The 23333-nt window shown below is 45.6% G+C and overlaps 1 protein-coding gene across 21 annotated transcripts in view; it reads left to right on the top strand.

Moving 5' to 3' along the window:
* The window catches only part of PCBP3 (poly(rC) binding protein 3), a 203939-nt gene that overhangs the window by 103788 nt on the left and 76818 nt on the right, over positions 1 to 23333 (top strand). Inside the window, exon 1 of one of the 21 annotated variants that reach the window (XM_090272283.1) lies at positions 19842 to 19860. The exons of the other annotated variants lie outside the window; for them this stretch is intronic. The gene's annotated coding sequence lies outside the window, so the exon portion shown is untranslated. Of the gene's footprint in view, positions 1 to 19841; positions 19861 to 23333 lie in introns of those variants that run through there. 21 annotated transcript variants of the gene reach the window in all.

Here is a 23333-nt window from a genome sequence, read left to right on the forward strand (position 1 = left end):
ACCCGTGACCCCTGCCTCTCCTGGTCTGCTTTGCCCACCTGTGCCCTGCCTGCACCCGACCTCAGTGCCTGTTGGTTGACCCACCTCAGCCCAGATCTTGACCCTCCCTTCTCCCACCCTGACTTGGGTCCTGGTCCTCACTTCTGGTTGCTCCCTTTGCTTGACCACTTCTTTTGAGGTTCTTAACCCTGAATTGCACCTTGGCTTCCATTAACCTCCTAACGGGGTGAGCCCTACTGCTGGTATTCATGCCTCTCGGATGCAGACTGCTTTTTGGCTGTTCATTTCCTTTAACAGGGTCATTTGTAGTGAAAAGAGAAAGAACGTCCTGTTCCTTCAGTGATGCAACCTGGAATGTGTGGTGATGTTACTCTTCATCTGTACAGAATGTTAATGCTTTCACTGACTACAGGTGATTTTCTTTGGGTTAGAAACAGTGAAGTTAATGAGACACTTCAAAATCAGAATTGATTTTAGGAATAATTCTAATGAGGCTGGGAAAATTTAATTGTGAACTCAGGTTCAACAGATTCACTTAGCAGACAGATCAAGTACATGCTTTGTGCCAGGTCCTGGTTCTAGGCTGGGTTAGGTCCATCAGCAAACACAGTGGCAGGCTGTGTCCCCAGAAAACGGTCCTAAAACATAGACTGTACACCTGAGAAAGCAGATGATGAACTCCGTTGATAAAGGGAAGGGGAGAACAAGAGTGAGGGAGTGCACGTGTGTGCGTGTCTGCATGTATGTGTGCACATGCATGGTTGCGATTGGGGGTTGTCAGTGGTCAGCAGGGCCATCAGGATTGGCTTCACTGAGAACGTGACATTTAAGTAAAGATGAGGGCATGGGTAATGGAGGGAGGATAGCATTCCAGGTAGAGGGAATAGCCATTGTGAGGGTGACTGGGGAACAGCCATGGGCCAGTGTGGTGGGTTGATCAGCAAGGGGAAGGGGTGTGAGTAGGTCAGCGGCCTGTGAGAGCTTTCACTCTCTGTGAGGGCAGAGGGACCAGAGCAGAAAGAGGTTCTTGAAGAATTGTTCTGACTTCTGGTTGGAGAACAGATGCTCAGGGGACCTGGGGTGGAAGTAGGGACCAATTAGGAGGTGCTGCCTAAGCCAGGTGAGAGGTAATGCTGAGCAGGTGGTGAAAGCTGGTCAGATTTGGGATGTGTTTGGAAGGCAGAGCCAGTGTGAATCCCCAGCAGAGTGGTAGTGTTGGGAGGGGGGCAAGGACAACAGCAGGCTTCTAAGCTGATGAAGGGCAGCATCTTCTCCAGCTCTTGTGACTAAGGCTGTGGAGAACGTAGTGGGAGTGTTGACTTTGGGACGGTATGGTGGGACACTGACATTCAGGTGACTGTTGCATCCACAGCTGGACAGATGAGACTGGAGCTGGGATGAGGATGGACTGGAAGTGGGGACTGATGCGGGTTCCATGCAGGATATCCGGGCTCATCAAGGGAACATCAGAGAGGGGAGAGGATCAGGGATGGGCTTGAGTGCCCTGACCTGACAGTCTAGGGTAGAACAGGGGACCAAGTGTGGTCTGAGCCAGAGTCCCGTGAGGGAGACGCAGAGACCCAGAGGATACCACGTTGGGGTCAGGGAGCGAGGACTGACTATCCCTGCAGCAGTTGGGGAGGGAGAACTGGGGTTCCTGCAGGTCATTGGCAGCTTGAGCAGTTCCTTTGACCGAAGGGAGTGAGAGTAAAAGTGATGTGCAAGCACCAGGGCAGGGCCAGGGAACGTTTATTCCACAGTGGGAGCAACAGTGGCTGGTTTCTGTGTGGATGGGGCCACCAGCTGAGCTGCAGGGGTCGGGAAGGTGGCCACCTGGGGGAGCAGACTGGGGCGATCACTGCCCAGAGGGGTTTCATCCCAAGAAACCCTCCTGTGAGGGAGACTGGGGAGGTTTGAAGACAGATGAATTGGAATGAAATGCACATCATTCTCAGGAACTGCCAATATTCACACTTTTTTGCCGCACAGTGAAAGGTGATTTCATGTGGTTCAGTTTAAGGTTTGTGCAGGCATACTGCAGAATTGGGAGCATGGCTGGAGCAGGGAGTGTGGTGTGCTGACCGGTGCAGTATGCTGACTGCCGTGCTGACTGTGGTACAGCCGCTGTTTGGGGGTCTGTACCACAGAGGTGGTTTGTGTTTTCTTCAGTTCCATGCAGCTGTCTGGGTATAGGCAGGGACTAGGCAGAGAGTGACATTTTAATAGGGTTCTCGCTTTTACCAAACATAAAGGAAGCAAGTTGAGGACAAAGGGAGACAAGTACTCATGCAAATAGCAGATGATGGTGACTCTGGGTGTAATGCTGAAGAGGGACGGACATATTTCCCCAGGGAGGAGCTGGGACAGCAGAAATGGCAGCTGCCCATAGTTGACTTTGTTTTTAAGTTGGCAGCAGTTGTGAATTAATCTCTCTCAGAGAAAGTAGGATACAACTACTTTTCCAAGTTAGAGAACAGTACTTGGTTTCCATGGTAACTGCCAACCATTTAACTATATGGCAAGTGTTAGAGGTGACACAGGGTAATTACAGACAACAGGGAAATTGCAGGGTAAGTCTTAAATACGAAGTAACTACATGGTTAGGTTCTGCTTCTGAAAGCAAGTCAGTAGTTCCTTTCTGGCCTCATCTGCTCTGAGCCCCACCTTGTGACCTGTCCTCAGCCCAGAGGCAGTGCCTACTCTTGGGCCAACAGCCAGTTGCTTAAGTGTGAGTCCTATTTCTTTTCTCTTCTCTTTGCTGGGACCTCAGGCAGGTTGTCCTCAAGTTTCCCCAACCCTCACCCTGTGCCTCTGTGCCTTTCCAGCATAGGCTAGGAAGCAGGTGGAGGTCTTATACAGGGCTACAGGCTATGGCTTTTGAGATTCATTTTATCAACCAAAACTTTACAATAGGTGTTTTTAGACTTTGGGTAGTTCATTAACTGGCTATTAAAAGAAAATCTAGGTAGGGTTTTTTTTCCCCCAGAAAAGTAGTACAAATCAGTACAGAGATCAGTCTTTTGCAGATTGAACAGGATGGTTACCTGAGAGCATTAATCTGCTGTCACCTGTACCAGGATCCCCCAAAAGGCAGACACTCTAAGGCAGCAACAAAAAAACAACTTATGACATTTGTGGAAACAGTGATGAGGGTCAAAGATTTTGATTAATTATTAAGGGATAGAAACAGCTAGTGCTTGTGAAATCAAAACATCCCAGAAGACATGTAGAGACACCTAGTGTCCTAGAAATGAGAATTTGGACACTCATCTTAGAGTTAGTGAACATCAAGACTTTAAGAAGATTGGTTGGGGACTTCCGGCCAAGATGGAGGCCTAGACAGACACACTGGGTCTCCCTCCGCAGCTAAGAAGAAATACAACTACCTCAAAACTAGAGAAAACCAGAAGTTCCAGAAAATCGAGCTGCATGGAGGTTCAACAAACAAAGATAATAAAGAAGAAATACTCATCCAGACAGGTAGGAGGGGCGGAGCCAGGGCAGAGAGGACACAGTGTGGCAGAGATAGCAATAGCAACAGCAGCAGGCCAGCAGAAAGCACAGTAACACATTTTTAAAAGTAGGGAGGGACACCTGGGGAGTGTTCCCAGCACCAGAGCAGACCATACAGCTCACAGTTCCAGCACCGGGGAAAATAAGGTCTCATTGCTTCTGACTGTGCAGACCAGTGGGATTTGGGGCAGCAGAAGAAACTGCCGGTCTCTCAGTAGAGTCCGCTTGTTTAAAGAGCCCCCACAGTCCTAGAACATCCGCAAACTCACCCACTCTGGGAACGATGGCCAGGGCAACAGTTAGGCGCCAGTTGATACGGAAGTGGGAGAAGTGACTGGAAAAGGGGCGAGTACTGAGCAAGTGGCATTGTTCCCTCTCAGACCCCTTCCCTACATACAGTGCCACAGTATGGTGAAACGAGTCACCTGTACTGATGAATACCTAAGGTTCTGCCCCTTGCATAATAAAAGTGTGACAGCTCTACCTAAGACACAGAGGCAGACAAACACAGGAGCCTGTCAAGATGAGAGGACAGAAAACTATGGCCCAAAAGAGGGAATGGATCAAGGTTCCAGTGGGAGAACTAAGTGATGAGGAGATAGCCAACCTAACAGAGGAGGAGATAGCCAACCTAACAGAGGAGGAGATAGCCAACCTAGCAGACACAGAGTTCAAAACACTGGTGATAAAGATGCTCAAAGACTTGACAGATATATTTAAGTATGGCAAACGCCTAAGGGAAGAAGTGAAGGCTATGCTAAATGAAATGAAGGGAAATCCACACAAAACCAATGGTGAAGGGAAGAAAACAGGGGTTCAAATCAGTGATTTGGAACATAAGAAAGAAAAAAACAGTCAACCAGTACAGAATGAGGAAATAAGAATTGAAAAAAAATGAGGAGAGGCTTAGGAACCTCTGGGACAACTTTAAACGTGCCAACATCCGGATCACAAGAGTGCCAGAAGGAGAAGAGGAAGAGCAAGAAATTGAAAGCTTATGTGAAAAAATAATGAAGGAAAACTTCCCAAATTTGGTGAAGGAAATAGACATAGAGTCCAGGAAGCACAGAGAGTCCCAAACAAGCTAGACCCAAAGAGGACCACACCAAGACACATCATAATTAAAATGCCAAAGGTTCAAGATAAAGAGAGAATCTTAAAAGCAGCAAGAGAAAAGCAGAGAGTTACCTACAGAGGGGTTCCTATAGGACTATCAGCTGATTTCTCAAAAGAAACTTTGCAGACAAGAAGTGACTGGCAAGAAGTATTCAATGTGATGAAAAGCAAGGACCTAGATTACTCTGTCCAGCAAAGCTATCATTTAGAATGGAAGGGCAGATAAAGTGCTTCTCAGACAAGAGGAGGAGTTTCATCATCAGCAAGCCATTATTATATGAAATGTTAAAGGGACTTATTTAAGAAAAAGATCAAAACTATGAACATTAAAATGACAAAAAACTCAAAACTATCAACAAAGAATGTAAAAAATAAAAACAAAAACAAACTAAGCAAACCATAAGAATATGAACAGAATAATAGGTATGGGGATCATTTGGAGGGTTATCAGCTGGGAAGGGGGAGGGGGAGAAATGGGGAAATGGTACTGGGATTAAGAAGCATAATCAGTTGCTACAAAATAGACAGGGGGAAGTTAAGAATAACATAGGAAAGGGTGGAGCAAAAGAACTTATATGCACCACCCATGGACATGAACTAAGGGGGTTGGTATTGCTGGAGGGAAGGGGGTTACTAGGCAAAGAGGAGCAAAGGGAAAAAATTTGGGGCTACTATAACAACATAATCAATAAAATATACTTAAAAAAACCAGAAGATTGGTTGGAAGCCCCTCCCACTCTCTGCCATATGCCTTGACTCCCATTGCTGGTGTGTGCTTTGGACCAGGGCAGCAGGTGTTATGTCCCGATGGCAGCCATCTCCAGAGAGGAGCAGGGAATTACTCCAGAAAACATCTTGGCATATGTCCAAAGATACCCACCTTTTCTATCCCCCAGTACCAGGGCAGACTAGAGTGAGTGGAACTTATATCCATGACAGGCAAATCAAACCTCTCAGTAGAGCTGTGGGCATAGCCAAGAGCTGTCATGGGTTTGCGGAGAACTACTGACAGGAGAAAGAATCACCAAATGCAACAAAAGACGATATTCAGGGGAAGAGTTAATGGCGCAAAGAGAACACTCATGAAAGAAAACATTGCTCCTTCAAAAGAAACAACCAAAGATTTTGTAAGGAAGAGTTAGTCAAAATGGAACAACTAGGGTGACTTAAAGTCACAGTACAGGCAGAATGAAGAAGGAATCAGTGATTACACAAACGAGCCAAGGATTATTCCAAAAAGCAGACCTGGAGGGAGGACCCAGAACTATTCCAGAATACAGACCTAGAGGATGCTGAGCTACTCCAGGATGAAGACCAAGGACTGAGAGGTGGAGAGTGTGAGAGAAAAGGGTGAGACCAAAGCAAGTTTGAGAAGCTCCATTTTCTGTTGCATAGGAGTGTGAATACCCCTGGCTGGTTTAGCTCAGTGGATTGAGCGTCGGCCTGCGAGCTAAGTGTCGCTGGTTCGATCTTCCAGTCAGGGTACATCAGAGAAGGAAAACTCTGACTCCAAAAAACCTCTGCTGCCTTGCGGCATACCTCTTCAGGGGAAAGGCTAAGGGAGTAAACCCCGACAGAAAATCCGGAGCCGGAGTCCCTAAGGCGGTTTGACGTTGTAGTCAACACCGGCAACTCCTGCGGCGCACCTGAAGCCAAGCTGTATCGACTCCGTCTTTCCCTTGGACCCTTCAGCTGCGAAGAGAGGGGGGGTCTGCTGCATGGGCAACAGCAGACCCTCCATATCACCCTGCCCAGGCTCTGTAGCTTCAGCTTCACTGGAGAGGACACTCCAGCGTCATCGCAAGATGTCGATTCAACATGGGAGGAGACAGATACCGTGTCACTCCCGAGTCGGACTGCACAGCCATTCTCGGCGGTGCAGATAGATTCTTGAGAAGCTACACCATCGTCTCTCGAGACGACGGCTGCCGACGACGAGGAGTGTGAAAAGGAGAGAACAGAGAAGGCTGAGGAAGGATACTGAAAAGCTACTGGGAGGAGGACCCTTCTCAGAGCACAGAATATGTCAGAGGACTGAGTATTGAGCAGGGGAAGTGAGAAGCCACAACTGCTCAGACATACATATTAGGACACAATTTCAGGATACCACCAAATATAAGAAAACTGCCAAAGTGGTCAGCAGGAGGACCAAAGTTCTGGCTAGCAGTTGGCATCAAATTTCTCAATGACAGGTTTTTATTCTAGAATTAATTGGATCAACATTTTCAAAGTACTTGGGAAAAATGATTCCAAAGTGGGAATCTTAGACACAATTGGACTTGAATTCAAGTTGAAGGTCAAAAGAAAAGTGTTTCCAGACAGTCAAGGACACAGAGGTTACCAGCCTCACCCTTAAGACTTGACAAAATTAAAAAAAGAACAACCATCTATAAAAGAGGGTGATGTTTGATCCCTCTAATAATAGTGGGGAAAGAATCGAGTTATGAAATCATTGTTGATGCACATGGGGGTGCAAATTAAAATAATAGTCAAAAAATAATATGTATATGTATTTGTATAGTGATGAGAAAGAAAAATGTGAAAGTTCCCTAAACTTTGGGTCTTTTTCAGGGGATGTGTAGATACTACTCCTATATAGCCTATGGTATGTAACTGCATTTAAACACAGTAATGATTTGTAGAGAGAGTTGCCACTCAGAGGCACAGATGGTACAATTTCAATCTTGTAGAGGAAAATCTCTGGAACAAAGGAAACCCTATTGCCACTAAAGGTAGTGTAGAAAGGAAAAAAGTAGAAATCATAGAAAATATATAAGGCATTAGTTCAAATGCGTGTTCTTTTTCTCTATTAAGAGACAAAACTCAGATTGTCTTAAAAATGACATAGAAACAGAAAATTTATTCATAAGAAGTATATAAGCAAATTCTAATCACTGGAAAGGACTAACAATGTTATGTTCAAGAAAAATATAAAAAGCATTAAATGGAAAAAAGATACTTAATTTTAAGAAGTTATAATCCCCTAAGAGGAGTTGGTATTCATGAACTTTTATGTCCATAATTACATAGCTGTAAAATTTATGAAGGAAGAACTTGTAGAACAGGAAATGGACAAATCCAGTACCATAATGGGAAACTTCAATTTAAAAAAAATCAAGAATAAAAAAAACCCATACAGTTATGAAGGATTTGAATAGCATTCTTAATGAACTCTGTTCCAAACACAGAATATTCTTTTCTTTCTCTCATTCTTCCTGCCCTCTCCATTCCTCCCTCCTTTCTTTTTTCAAACTCACTAGGACCATTCACCCTGGTTTTTTAAAAATGGGGATTTATATATATATATATTTAGTATGTATCTGATTTTAAAGAAAATTTTATTTTAAGTACAATAAAAATGAAAATTAATCACAAAATATACTCCAGAATAACCCAGACTCCATTATATACATGGAGATTTTGGAATGCTTTTAAATAAAGCATAGACTGTTTAAATAGTAATGAAAATGAGATAACACTGCATATCAAAACATGAAGGATGCTGCCAAAACAATTCTTCAGAGAAAATGTAAAAGCACTAGGAACATTTAAAATAAATGAGTGCCCTGTGAGTCTAAATGTTAGAGAAAGAATTAAAAAATAATTTAAGACAAAGTAGAGCTGAATATAGTAGAATATGAAAACCTTTTGCTTGGTGCAGTAAATTCTGGAAGAGGACCATGAAATAAACTGTCAGCAATTTTGATCAAGGGGGCAAAGGCAAAACTTAAAACCTGGGTAACCAGAAAGTAGTCAAAACTATAGGTGTGGTGGCTGTTAAAACTTTCAGAGAATGCTATTTACAACTCTATGCAAAATAATTGCAATATCTAGATGAAATGAATAATTTTCTAGGAAAATATAAGTCAACCAAATTGTTTGAATATGATGTAGACAATGTGAATAACTTGTCACTGTGAAAGTGACTGAAACTGTACTCAGAGATCTATAACTCACCAGACCCCAGTTCTAAAGGAAATGAGACCTTTATGGTGTATAAATTGTTTCAGAATGCAGAGAAGATGCAAATTTCCCCTAATCAGTTTTTGAGATTAGCAGTATTGAGACACAAAGATTGTGCAAATATCTTAAAGTGATCTATAGGTAACTACCTTCCAAAGACAGATGTGCAAAGCATAAATAAAGTGTTAGCAGATGGAATCCGACAAAGCATTTAGTCTTAAATACGTTTTCACTTTATGAGTTGGTTGAGCTGTGGTTTGGAGGCCCCCCCAGCCCCCGAGTTAGTCCTCTCTGTGTCTGCTCTTTCTGCCTTCGCCAGGTCTCATGCATCCTCATTGCTTTGTTTTCTTTTTGATTTTTAAAAGTTTTCTTTCCCTTCTTCTATTTTCCTCTGCTGTGTTTGTTTGATCTTGAGTGTCTTCTAATTTATCTTGATTTTTGAAATAGTTTTCTTTTGTTCCAGATTCTTTCCTGAGTTCTATGACCTCATTCTTGAGTTCTTCTAATTCTGATTTGTCCTTTTTTTTTTAAATCTCTTGCGTTATTATCTTAGCATCTTTTAATCAATTTAAAGATATTAGATTATGGTTTTTCTATTTTTGTTCTCATGTCTTTATGGTTTGTGTTTATTGTCAGTAGGGATGCTGTTTTGTTTCTTATTTTCTCTCATCTTTAAAAAAGCCTTGCATGGGGTTTGGCCTCACATGAAATTTGTTTTCTTGAACTTCTTAGATGGGAGACGTGGTTGATAATAGCATTTCTGATTTCACAGCTCTAGAATGCCCTCTTCTATTATGTCTATGATGGGTTAAAACGAAGTTAGAGTGTGTCTGGTGGTGGAGCACAGTGACTGGGTGGCCAGGGAATTAGGTAATCATATTGCATCGATGTACTTGGTGTACCTGGATGTCCTTGTTTTTAGGAAATACACACTAAAAGTATCTGGGGTCAAGGTGCATGACATCTGCTAATCACTCTAGGAAGGTACGGATCAACAGGGAGAACCAGTGAATGAATGAATGAATGAATGAATACATGCATGACAGACAATGAACCTAAATGTGAACATTTGGAGAAACAAGTAATACATAGAAGGTCTTTATAATATTCATACGATTTTCCTCAAGACTTGAAATTACATCACAATAGAAAGTTGTGCAATAAATAAGTAGAATGTATTCCTCAGTGGAAAATGTGAGGGCCCTTCTCCAAACAGATGTCCTGGGAGACCTTGGGAGGATGAGGTGACGCTTGGATGTGCTGGTTGGGGACTCAAAGGTGAGCGAGTGGTGCTGGAACCAGGCTTTTTGTTTTAGTTTCTCAATTTTTTCCTCAAACTGGGATATTAATTTAAACAAATAAATACCTCAGAATATACTTCTAAAAAATCTGATGAGAAGAGGACAAGTAGCCTCTTGAAGTGCCATTGGAGTTCTGAGTGCAGGTGTCCTGGGAGAGGAGTAGGCATTGAGCTTTCTTCCCAGGTTGTCACCTGGGGTGGGCAGCCTTTCCTGTTGAAGTGCCTCATCTTGTCACTGCAGCTTCTTTCTTCAGTGTCATGTATAAACCAGCCCTGTTCCCACAGTTCTCTGTGGACTCATGGTTCACAAGCAGTCAGGAACAGTGCTGACTGCTGGGTGGTGGGGAGCCCAGAGGGCCAAGGGCAAAGGCCAAGGGCCAAGGGCCAACCTGGTTGGCTAGGTGCTGAGCACACAGCTGCTACTCATGTAGAGCTTTCTGCTTACGCCCCAAGCAAAACCGGGTGTCCGAGAGCCAAGCCTTACAGCCATTGAGAGCAGGACCAAGGAGCTGGCCGGTGTGCTCCAACCTTCTGGACCACATCCCGGCGGGGACCTTGGACCAGATCTCTGTGCAGGGGAGACAATGTCTCCTTTTATAGATAGAGGCTGTGGTAAAGGGAGAAACCCATCAGAACTAAGGAAGCTGTGACTTCAGCTGGCTGAGCGTGAAGTGGGTGACGTACCAAGGGTGTTGGTGGCACTGTGCACACGTTTGGGTTCGAGAGAGACTCATGAGACGGGCCTCGGGCCTGACCACGCAGACACAGGCCTGTCGCGATGTGGGCTTGGGTTTATCTTGACCCCGAGGGCCCCTCCGTGCCAGGCCTCTACTCCACCCACACAGCCAGCCCAGGCCACCTCCCACCCTGGCTCTCTGCTCCTCATCATGGTCACCAGCTGGCCTTCCGCACTGTGTCCTTAGGCCGAACATCTATGCAGGCATGTGCACACCTATGTCCTCCCACACAGCCTTGCCCCTAGGCCAGGGCCCAGAAGGGAGTCTTGCCTTCTCCCTGGGGGTGGGGTCAGCAGGGGGAGGGGAGGGCACACCGAGCCTCAGTTCTCCCCATGTCCCACCTATCCAGGCTCTCGTACCCCTCCACTCCCTGCTGAACTCGGAATTCCCAGACTCAGTCCATTCGTGCTGCTATGCCCACTCACCTGACCCTGGAATGTTGTCCAGACCTACAGACGGCGTTGTTTTTGTCATCCTCTATCTTTTTGTCACGGCTGCCCTGTGGAAGTTTCATCCTGGACCCAACTGTGGAGGAGAGCTGTGTGGACTGATACGTCTGTGACATTCGGTCTGTGTGAGCCCTCGTGCTGCCCTACCTCCTGGCCTGGCCGTACCATGGCACAGGCTACCATCTCTGAGGACAGCTGATGTCCCTTGCCAGCCTAACCTGCTGGCTGCAGTGACCTCTCATTATAGGAGGTGACCATGGGGAAAGGGCATCAGCCCAGTCGGGATCACACACAACCCTGCTCCACTTTCTTACTGCATCTGCTCTTCTCCAGGAAGTTTCACAGGGAGGTGACCCACATCTGGCATTGTGCTGGTCCCTTCATTTTGGTCACTTTTTCAACTTGAAAACCATACCTTTTATCTTACTGCTGTATGCTTCTTGCACAGTTTCTGCTTTGGACTACCTTTTTGTTTGGAAGAAATTCTAGACCGCGCGCACTAATCAGGGCCCCTCACTGCATCTGCTGATCCGTCACCTCAGTAAACATTTAGCTCATGCCAGCAAGATGAAGTCAGATAATGTAGTAGGGAAACAGCAAAACAGCATGTGAAGAGTCAAACCCATATAGTTATACTCTGTGATTTACCAAAATTTAAACTAAATTATAAAGACAAATCATCTTTGTAATTCACGCAGCCCTCCAGTGTCTCTTGATGACATTACTGAGCTGTCCAGTTAGCTGCTCTATAGCGCTAACCATCCCCCTGCAAGCTCCTCTCCGAATGTTTCTCATGGGTCTCTTCATGAGCCAGCTGTGGCCTCTCAGCTGGATTGCCAGAGGGAGTTCCATGTTTGGGGTGCCTTCTGACAGGGTTGCACAGGCCGCTTAACTCTCACTGCTCCCCTCCTCACGGTGGCTCCACCAAGGAGCCCTTCCTGTCCAGTCCTACAGATCGGCTAGGGCCTGAGTCGTTCCAGTAGGTCGCAAAGCCTCCTTGGAGCCAAGGTCCTGTCTCCTGTGGTTAGGACGATCTTTCAAAACATAAAACAGTTCTGATGGCTTAACCTCCCTTCCTTGTCTCTTCTCGGCTTGATAGTCATGGAAGATAATTACATTTACGAGTGTCTGTAGTGTCTCCTGGGCTGTGAGAGTTCAGGGCTGTGTTGGGCCTGGCTGGTGAGGTTGGGCTCTGAGGGTGAGGTCAGTAGGGTGAGGGGAGGGGATGTGGAGCATGAATGATGTGGGGAGGTGTGGCTGGGGTACTGGGTACTGGGAGGCCTGGGGCTTGCTCCTCTGGCTTCAGAGGGTGCAAAGGCCTGCAGGGAAGGTGGGAGCAGGACAGCATGAGAATCCAGAGGACCCCAGGACAGGACTTCTGGGGAGCAGGTGAAGGTATAAGAATACAGTGGAGGAAGGTCTAGAGGTGCTAGGGCTGCCAACCACAGGGATTGGGTGTGGGCTGCATAAGAAAAGGATTTCACCCTCCTTATGTATCCAGGATGGGTTAGGTTTTCCTGTACTTTTAATTGATATTTAGATATTTCTCTTGAATCCTGATGAATTCTTTGTAACTATTTTTCTTGTTTTCAATAAAGAGTAAAATTATTAATTTGTAATGGGAAGAATTATAATTTGAAGTAAAAACATCTTTGTTGTAAAAACTTTTTTTCTGATTCTTTAGTTCATTAAGGAGCTAGTCACTGAAAATCCCTGGCAAAGCCCCTTCAAAATGGAGACCCAGTTGTATTTTCCTTTCTTTCGTAACCTGGTCCCATCCCTTCAGCCGGAGCCTGTGTTGCTGTTTGAGCAGTTCCTTTGGTCCCTTCTTGCAGCTAAGGGGAAGTTGGGGTTTAAGAAGGGTGATGCTGTTCCTGGGATTCCCGTGGGTCCTGCTGGAAAAGCCCTAGTTGGTTTTATCCTAGGCATGCAGGGCCTTTTCCGAGAGGTTTCATGAGTTGGATAAGGCCAGGATTCTGAGGTGTGCACAGCCAGGCAGTCAGTGTGCCTGACTTCGAGTTTCATCCCCAGATCTCTCGGGCTGGCACACCTGATATTCAGGTGTCTACAGAGAAAAGCAGTGAGTGAGCTATATCCTCTGTCTCTGGTTGTGGCAGGCTGGACTGCGCTCTCTTAGCCGTGCCTTTGGGGACGCACACAGAGCTGTTTCAGGGTGCTCCTGTGCCTGTGGCAGGGGAGGGCCTAAGGAGACCTGGGGGATCTTTGCGTGTGACTGGGGTTATTGCTGTGGTTGCAAACCACGCCCTCACCTTCTCACCCAGAGCTGGACATCTGGAGGGAGCCAAGGTCAGGATCCCCAGCCAGTTCCCATTGTGAGTGGAGAGCCCTGTCTTTCCTCTCTCCTTGGAGAACCCTGATGCCCTCCTCCATCGTGCTGCCTCCCAGCCGTGTGAGGCCTTCTGGGTTGGGTGCTTGGGGCCTCTTGGGGAGGCATTATGGAGAAGGGCACACAGAAGCAGCTAAAGCTGAGCTGGGTACTTTGAAGGTAATGCTACCTGGTCCCCTTTTGTCTCCTGCTCGAGTGAGTGAGGGCATTTCGGTGGGGATGACCTGAACCCGATGCAGGCTCCTGTCCCTGCGTGTGGGAGTGGTCAGGAGTTGTGTCTTCCCAGAGCGCATGGCACGGGTCTTCCTTTCTTCCCAATCCCACCAGCAAATAGTCGGATCTTGGCTATTTGGACCTGGACACCTTCAGATATAATACAGAGAATGCATTCCTCACACTTTGCTCTTTTCTCTTATCTCCTATTCTTACTCTAGAATCATCCTGGGAAAATAAGGCCTAAAATTCTCCATTTGTATAGCTCTTTGCAAATTACAGAGTACTTTTCGAAATGCTGACAGGTGGGTGTTTTCTTGTTTCTATTTAGAACGAGGAGCTGAGGCTGAGAGCCACTGAGTTATGTGGGTTAGCCCAGGGGTCTCTGTAGAGCAGGCCCCCGTGGCTAGGGTCACAGGCTGGGAGTCAGCATGTCCCAGGGAGTGTCCCCTCACCTTGGGAAGCTGCCACAGCTCTTGTGCCACAGCTGAAGGGGCTGAGTTTTGGAAAAGGAGCTGCCTCTGCCAAGGCTTTTTCCTCTCACTGCCTGATGAGCCAGAGGAGGAACCTGCCTGCCCTCCTGCCTCTGGACCTTCCTCCAGGGCCTCCTGCTGGAGAACGTGAGAGAAAGCCAGCCTTCAAGGTATGGTGGGCCTGAATCTAGAATAGCCCCCACGATTCTCACCTGGTGTGCAAGCCTTGCTTAATTTTCCATTGAGAGTGTGTGGGACGTGGGACATGGTCCCCTATTTCGTTGTGTTCCCTGGCAAAGAGATCTTGTAGCTGTAATTAAGATTTCTAGTCAGCTGACTTTGAGTGAATCAGAAGACAGGTGATTCGGGTGGCCTGACCCAGTCACCTGAGCCCTTTAAGTCTGGTGAAGAAGTCAGCCATGGAGGAAGCTGGAGATCAGAAGCACAAGAGGATTTCCAATGAGGGCCGTGCTCCGGGGAATGCAAGCAGCGTCTGGGAGCTGACAGCTATCGGGAGGTCAGTCCTACAGCCTCAGGAAGCTGCACTCAGCTGCACCTGAACCTGAGCAGCCAGAAAGGGTCCCCAGCTCTGGGTGGGAATGGAGCCAGCTGACTCCCACATGTGTGAGCCTGTGCCCCAGAGAACCAATGATCTTAGGTCCAGACCTCTGCCCTTCAGGGTTGTAAGCTGATAAGGTGCTGTTTGAAGATGCAGCCCAGCAGCACAGAGTAGCGGGTTTGGGGCCAGGAGACAGTGTCACAAAGCCAAGTGATGACTTTGTTATGTTACAATTAATCAAAATCTCCCTATTGATGAGAAGTGGCACCTTTATCAGTAACTTACTGTGTGCGCTTGCCCATTTTAGAGTGTTCAGATATATTCCATCTCATGGCTACTTGTCTGTTTCTACAAAAAGTCATGTTATGACCCATCTTATTTCCCCCCTAAAAAACCTAGTTGGATTTTGGTTGTCCCCCCCCCCCATTAAAATTACCCATATGTGTTGGGACATAAATGCCAGGGCTGTCTGCCCATGTTTCATCCAAAGCAGTCAGTGAAGTTTTGTAATTTTCTTGTATAGATCTTGCATACTCCTTATTCAAGTTATCCTTGATCATTTTGTATTTTATATTCTTGGTTTCTATTGTAATGATGACTGATATATAGCAAAGATGTTTATTTTTGCTTCTTCAGTTTATAATCTGCCATCAGTAAACTACATCCTCTTGGGTCATATAAGTCAGGATGTATTAGGTAGAGAATCACATTATCACAAATAATCACTTTAATGCCTTCCTTTTAAAGTATCTATAGTCATCGTTTTCTTTAAGTAACTTCCTGGCCCAAATTTGTAGAAATAAACATCGAGCTGCAGCCTGTCTTGTCCACATTTGGCCAGCCTTTCATCTCCTCCCTTCCTTGAAGCTGCGACGCAACTTACGCATGGCCTGCCAATTTTTAGTCAATGAATTATTGACTATTCTTCTGTTCCTTTCTGAAAACCTCCCTTTCTGTGGCTGTTGCCACACCAGCCTTACCCTCCCTGCCCTGGGAATGCTTCTTTCCTGACCACACACATTCTTTTTCTTCTCCACCATTAAATGGTGCAGTGTCTAAAAGCTCAGTTATTCTACTTGTTGTCCTGGGCCTTCTGCTCACAGGGACGTGGACAGGGGCACCTCTCTCCCAAGATACATTCTGGGCCTGGCCAGCTGTCCTCCCATGGGGTCTTCTTGGGTACCAGCAGGAACCTGCCTCCAGAACCTGCTCCTATCCTCCTGACTTTGGGGCCCCAGCACCCCTCCAGCTTTGTTCCCTTGCCTCACATGCCCTTAACACATCCCATCGTGAGCCCAGAGTTCTCAGTGCCCTCCGAGCACCTCCTCATGCATTCATGGGCTCAGCCTACGTGCAGGCTATGCAAAGGGAGGCAAAGGACAAGCAGTTCTTAGGAAATGAGACCAAGAACGCACCAGAGCCATGGAGGAGGCAGTGCCTGGCCACTGGCCACTGAGCAGCCCAGCCGCCCTCAGCCCCAGGAGTGAAAAGTAGGACAGGGAGTGGCCGCTGCATGACTTCACTGGTAAACGTGGCTTGAAGATACAGAAGACTGACTAGCATGCTGGAGGGCCCTCGAACGCAGCTGGGGCAGCTGGACCAGGGCTTCCACCTGGGGGAGCAGCCTGGCAGTGTGCAGGGAGATGGAGGACTACTGTGTCCCCAGGACCCAGCACTCGCACTCCCACTCCTTGGAATATACCTGAGAAAAACCGGCATGTATGTATGTACAAGGAGACACACCTGAGCAGGTTCCTGTGCCAAGTTTCACTTCCCGCTGTTTCAGTTACCCGGGGTTACTCAGTCAACCATGGTCCAAACATATTAAATGGAAAATTCCAAAAATAAACAATTCATAAATTTAAAAGTTCTCATCATTCTGAGCAGCATGTTGAAATCTCACATCATTTGCTCTGTCCCACCTGGGATGTGAATCATTCCTTTGTCCTCCTGCATCTCCACTCTGTACATATTCCCTGCCCATTAGCATCTGGGTCATCGGATCTTAGGGACCTATGTTCAAGTTGCCCTTATTTTACTTAATAATGGCCCCAAAGCGCAAAAGCAGTGATGCTGACAATTCAGAGATGCCAAAGAAACTCTGGAAAGTGCTTCCCTTATGTGAAAGGTAAGTGCTCTCAGTAAGGAAAGGAGAAAACGCGTATGCTCAGGTTGCTGAGATCTATGGTAGTAAGAAGGACTGTTCTATCTGTGAAATTGTGAAGAAGAAAAAAAAGGTTTGCGGTACTTTTGCTGTCACACCTCAGACTGCAAAAGTTACAATCACGGTGGGTGATAATGCTTAGTTAAGATGAGAAAGGCATTAAATTTGTGGGTAGAAGACATGAACCAAAACGGTTCTGATTGAGGGCAACAAGGATTTCAGCAAGGGATTTCCTGAAATAGGTGACACCAAGCCACTTACTGCAGACTCAGAAATAAGTGGGGACTGAAAAATATAAAAATTACTAGAGAGCGAGATCACGTCTGCATAACTTTTGTTATAGTATATTGTTATTATTGTTCTATTTTATTATTAGTTACTGTTGTTAATCTTTTACAGTGCCTAGTTTATAAATTAACCTTTATCATAGGTGTGTGTGTATAGGAGAAAAGCTAGAATATGCAGTGTTTGGTGCTACCTGCGTTTCAACCCCCTGGGGGTCTTGGGTGAGGGGTACTTTGTGTAAATACACTTCCTGTGAAATGAAGAGTTAGATCTGCGTGGATACGTCTTGAATGTGAGCAGCAGTGGGACGTGTGTAATGTTATGCCATTGATGCTGGCTTTCTGAGCACAGGACAGGGCATCTTGGTGGGAGCTCATACACCATGGAGAAGTGCAGCTGAGCAGGGGAGATGCCCATTTCCATTGACAGAGCCTGGGGGGCACAAGAGCAGAGAAGAGGCTGCTGAACTTTTAGTTTTTTTTTTTTAATGTTTTATTCATTTAAAAATAAGCTGAAGCAAATATAGCACAGTGTTAACATTTGTTAATCCTTACTATCAGGTACACTGGTGTGTCATAGCTTCTAGTGTCTCTAGGTTTGAAATAGTTCATAGTGAGAAATCAGAACTATTTTTTCAAATTGTAAATCCGGTGACTTGTCCCATGGAAGGTGCTTTGTCTTCAAACCCGCCCCCTTACTCGGCATGCATCCTGGCCCTGTATGTCATTGGGCTTGAGGGTCAGAGTTCAGACTGCTCATTGGATCCTACGGGGCATATGGGGCCCCGTCCCCTGGACTGAGATGTGGACCAGCACCGTGATTGTGGGTTGAGGAGAATTCACCAGGAGCTCCCTGCAGGCCCTATTCAGCCAGGCCTGGGCTGCCCCTCTCCTGAGTCCCCTTTCCCTGGCCTGACAGTATGCGAGTCCCTGAGCTGGCTGGACCTTCCTTCCTGAGCTCTTCCCTTCCTCAGGGTCCAGACTGGATCAGGGGTCTCCAGAAGATGTCTCTGAGAAGGTCACCTTTGTACCCAGGGGGGTTACAGTGGGGGAATCTGCTTTCTTGTCTTTTCCGGTGCCTAGAGGTTTCCCATATCCCTGGCTCATGACACTTTCCTCTGCCTCTCACCTCAGCAAGGCCACATGTCTCTCTGACCCTCCATCCATCAACCCTTTTCTCTCAACCCAACTCAGAATGGTTCTCCACTCTAAGGTACTCCTGTGATTATATTGGGCCCTCTGGATAACCCAGGATAATCTTCCATCTTGAGATCTGTAACCTTAACCACATCTGCAAAGTCCCTTTGCCAGGTGAGGCCACATGTTCACAGGATCCTAGGGCAGGGGCAGCACTGTGCCTGCCACACCTGCCTTCTTTACTTGGGGCTTAATTTGCTCTACTTTCTCTAGCTTCATAAGGTAGAAGATTGTATCATTGATTTTAGACCTTCCTTATTTTCTAATACAATTCTACATTTTTTTTCAATTCTACTTTAGCTGCATCTCACCGATGGTGATGTATTGTTTTTCTTTTTAAAATCATTTTATTATCAAAAGTTCTAATTTATCCTACAATTTATTTCCTTGACCTGTGAGTTGTTTAAAATGTATTGCTTAATTTTCAGGTATTTGGAAAGTTCATGATATCTTTGTAGTTATTTTCATTTAATTCTTTGGTGGCCACAGGTATTCCTTATGTGATTTTAGTCTTTGTAAATTATTGTGCCATTTTCTGGGGTAGTAGAATACTGTAGTATACAGTCTTTTCAGATTGGTTTCTGTCACTTAACATCACACACTTCAGGTTCCTTTGTGAGCTTAATAGCTCATTTCTTTTTATCACTGAATAGTATTCCATTGTCTGCATGAATCACACGATTTACTTTTTTTTTTTTTTTTTTTTTTTTTTTTTTAATAATCCTCACCTGAGGACATGACTATTGAGTTTAGAAAGGGGAAGGGAGGGAGAGAAACATTGATGTGCGAAAGAAACATCAATTGGTTGCCTTTTATATGTGCCCTGACCAGGGACCAAACCCGCAACCAGCCTAGGCCTGTGTCCCGACCAGGAATCAAACCCGCGACCTTTTTGATTTATGGGACGATGTTCCAACCAGTGAGCCACACTGGCCAGGGCAGGATTTAACTTTTAAAAAAAATTGTATTCTAGCACATTTCGTGAGGACAGTTCTAGGAGTTATGAACACCTCTGCCGTCTGGGTGGTAGTGTCTAAAATGGCAGATTTCTTGGAGGAGTGGTTTATTATATTGTACAAACAAGTAAATGTACAAAGTGGAATAAAAGGAAGGAAACTCACAAGACTAATGAGGTAATTTCAAAATTACACATGGACCACCTTGAAAGGCTCTGGATTCCAGAGATGTAACATTGTGAACAAAAACATAGGGACTGCAGTGGACTGAAGTATAGCAAATACATAATAATCCATGAGTCATAATGAATCTGAATCACAAGAACAGATATGTCATTTTTCTCTGAAGGTTGTTGGGTGAAATTTACTCAATGTTTTAATCATCAGTAAATAATAATGAAAGAATCCAGCATGCATCCATCTTTTTCTGTGGAGACTATATTTCAAACAGTGTATCAAACAGTGGATGAAGTAAAGTTTCTACTTATAGAAGCTTATTGTTTCACAGAGACCACCAGACCAGCTGCCAACCACGGCATCAAGAGAGGGCGCTGTGCCACCAGCCTGTGTTCTCCATGCAGTCTTTCCTGTAAGTCAGCTGGGCAGCTGCTCGGCTAGCTGCCTGCTGAGCAGCCCGGCACCAAGGAATAGACAGGTGTCACACACAGAAACTATGCTCTTCACTCAGCTTTTATTAAATGCAGGTTCACTCACAGTAGAACATCAACATACACTAGCATCTTACTCACACTCTAATAATCTAAGAAATATAACACACACACACACAGCAGTCAATGGGGGATAACAACCCAAGTCCCAGAGTCTCAGTCTGTAGGCCCAGGAGGCAGCACGGTGGGCAAGGTAGTCATCCGCATCTTGCAAGGAAGGATCTCCGGAGCCAGGTGGGCAGCAGGGCAGACGGAGTCCTCAGTCTGGCAGGGCAGAGTGTCCGGTGGCTGGTGACAAGGAAGATTAGTGTGGCATGGAGCAGCACTCTGGTGTGTGCAGCTTGGCTGTCTCAGCAGCGGTCTGGAGCCTGCCTCAGTTATACCTTAAAAGTGGTGTACTCCACCCTTCTGGGTCTCCTGGTAAGTGTCATGGCACCCCTGATGGTGAGTGGGGAATTCACCCAGGAGCCTGTCTATGGGTGGGCCCACTCTGCAGACATAGCTGTTCTGATCACATGTGCAGATATCTTGGGTGTGTCTCCTTGCCAGATGCGTCTAGTATGGCTTAGGTAATTTCTCTTTTGGACCAAAGTGTCATAGCTGATTGGCAGCCATCTTGCTTGATGAGTGACTCCATTTTGTTTTATATACTTTATGCTATCTGGACCAGACCAATGTCATTTTATTGGTCCTGCTCTCCACAGGCTGACCCGAGTTCTGTTCTGCCTTGTGCTCTGACCCTGTGGGAAGGTCACAGCCCAACATGAAGGAGAGATTGAATCTGAGTCTGAAGCAGACCTTTAGAACTAACGGCTAGTTTTCAGAAATACAAGGCCAGAGGACATGCCAAGATGTAATGAGCAGGCACTGAGCCAAATGTAGAATTTGGACGATTCTAAGAGGACTTGTATGTTCAACAAATAAAATGCTTGTATAAAGAGAAGGGGCAGCTACAGAATAAAATATTAGATATCATAAGAAAAGTCATTCTGTAAACCCGATTTGGATTATTATTGAACAGAGCAACAATAAATTCTATAAAAAGACATGTTAGAGACAATTGGTAATTTGAATATGGACTAGATGTTAGGTGACTTTAAAGAATTTTATATTTTATTATATGTGAGAAATGCATGGTGGTTGTGAGATGTATTCCTAGATTAAATGTACACTGGAGACTTACTGGCGAAATGGCATGCTATCTGAACTTACCTGCCTGGCTAGCCAGGCGGGACCCAGACTTGTTCCTTGGTTCAGGTCTGTTCTGTTTATTTGGGGCCTGGGCTGAAGGGGCAGTAGCACATTTCTCTTCTGGTGAGTCACAGGAGCACACAGGGCAAGCCACCTGGGCAGGAACCTTTGGGGCCTGTGTCCTGCATCCTCTGCCCATTAAGGTTTCACTGTCCCAAACGAGTCATGTGACTGCCGAGGGTCGGAGGTGCTGGAGTGTTTGGAGCATGGTTGTGCTGAGTGTGATTCCGTTGGCAGAGGGAGAATATGGTAGGGAGCAATCCTCCAAACTGTCATCAATCACAGAAGAGAAAAGGACGTATGAGGTGACAGTAATAAGTTGAACCTCAAGACAGCACACTTGCACACTTTGATGATTATATTCCATTGTTTGGAACACAGTGGGATATTAGGCTAGCAATGCTATGTTCATTTTCTCTTTTATTTCTAATCAATATGGCTCTGCATGTTTTAATGCTCGCTCTTCTGTGGAAACATGATCTTTATATCAATAGAAAATAGCCATCCTCTTGGACTGACTCGTTATTGCTGCTGATTCATATGAGCTCTCATCTGTGGCGTTTCTGTTAAAGTAGTTGCACCTTGGCAATCTGTTTTTCATTTCTCTCTCTCTCTTTTTTTACTTAATTGTTAATCTACATCCTTCCTCAACTTTCAGAGATAGGGTTTAGATTTTTTTCAAACAACCACTACAAGAGCAAGGGCTGGTACTATAACTGAGCAAAACAGATGCTCGGCTGCCTGCTGCAACAAAACCAAACTTGTGAGGCAGGTGCTGGGGCAAAAGGAAAGGGGTTTTATTCAGGCGCTGTGCTGCCTGAGAGAATAGTGGGCTCCTGTCTCAAAGACTGTCTCCTTTTCCTGCTCAAGCCCTCCATTCTTAATAGGGATAGGGAGGGGAGGGCTATTTTTTCTATCCAATCATCTTGCTAGCTTTTGGCGCACTTGGGGCCCTTTCCATTCATATCTCTAGCTTTTGGCAAGCTTGAGCCCTATCCATTCATATTCCTAGCTTTTGGCGCACTCAGGTCCTATCCATTCATATTTGTAGCTCTTGGTGTGCTTGGGGACCTCTCCATTCATATTTCTAGCTTTGGCAGTACTCAGTGTAAGAACCTCCCCCTGCTGCATCTTGGCCAATGGGGGAGACTTCCTGGCACTCCAACCGTCTGTGGTAACAGTAGGTTGCTTATTGCCAGATGCCTGGATTGATTGAAGACAAACACGAGACTTAAAGAGGCCTAGTCACCAGCCAGGTTGTCCGTGGATGGGAGTTAGGGGCCATTCCATGATCCTCTAAAACACAGGCAGGGAAGGAGGAACACAAGGAGCAGAGATTGGAAAACAGCAGAGAGATGAGAGGCAGATGGGAGCGTGGCTGCTACTGGGCCTGTGACCTGTCTGTGCTTTCTGACTCTTGTAAAGCAGGAAAAAGAAATTCATGTTAGTTTTGCTGTCACACCTCAAACTGCAAAAGTTACAGCCAGTGTGTGATAGTGCTTAGTTAAGATGAGAAAGGCATTAAATTAGTGCGTAGAAGACATGAACCAAAAACAGTTCTGATTGATGGCAACGTGTTGTTCCAGAAAACATTGAGCCTCAACAAGGACTTCAGCAAGGGATCCCCTGAAGCAGGTGACATCAAGCTATTTACTGCAAGTAAGGGATGGTCACAGAGACTCAGAAAAACATAAAAATTACTAGAGAAAAAGAGCTCACATTCGCATAAGTTTCATTACAGTATATTGTTATTATTGTTCTGTTATTAATTACTGTTGTTAATCTCTTGCAGCTTAATTTATAAATTAACCTTTAGCGTAGGTGTATGTGTATAAGAGAAAATCTAGTATATGCAGTGTTTGGTGCTACCTGCGGTTTCAACCCCTTGGCGGTCTTTGGTGAGGGGTACTATGTATAAATACACCTCCTGAATAAAGAAGGTAGATAGAACGAGAAAGACCAAGTCTGCAGGCCCCTGGGTGAGAGACCAAACCTGGGTGAGGGACACATTCTATATGAGTTTTTCCACGTGCTCTTTAGAAGGACTGCCATTAGACTGCAGAACTCTGCTGCCACTTAGTGGCCAGTCTTGCCACCAAGGTAACTTTCATACTCAGTTCTGGGAAGACCAAGGGCTTTTAGC

This window comes from Furipterus horrens, unplaced genomic scaffold (genome assembly GCF_987537825.1).
Source record: "Furipterus horrens unplaced genomic scaffold, mFurHor1.1.pri manual_scaffold_1, whole genome shotgun sequence".
Lineage (NCBI taxonomy): Eukaryota > Metazoa > Chordata > Mammalia > Chiroptera > Furipteridae > Furipterus > Furipterus horrens.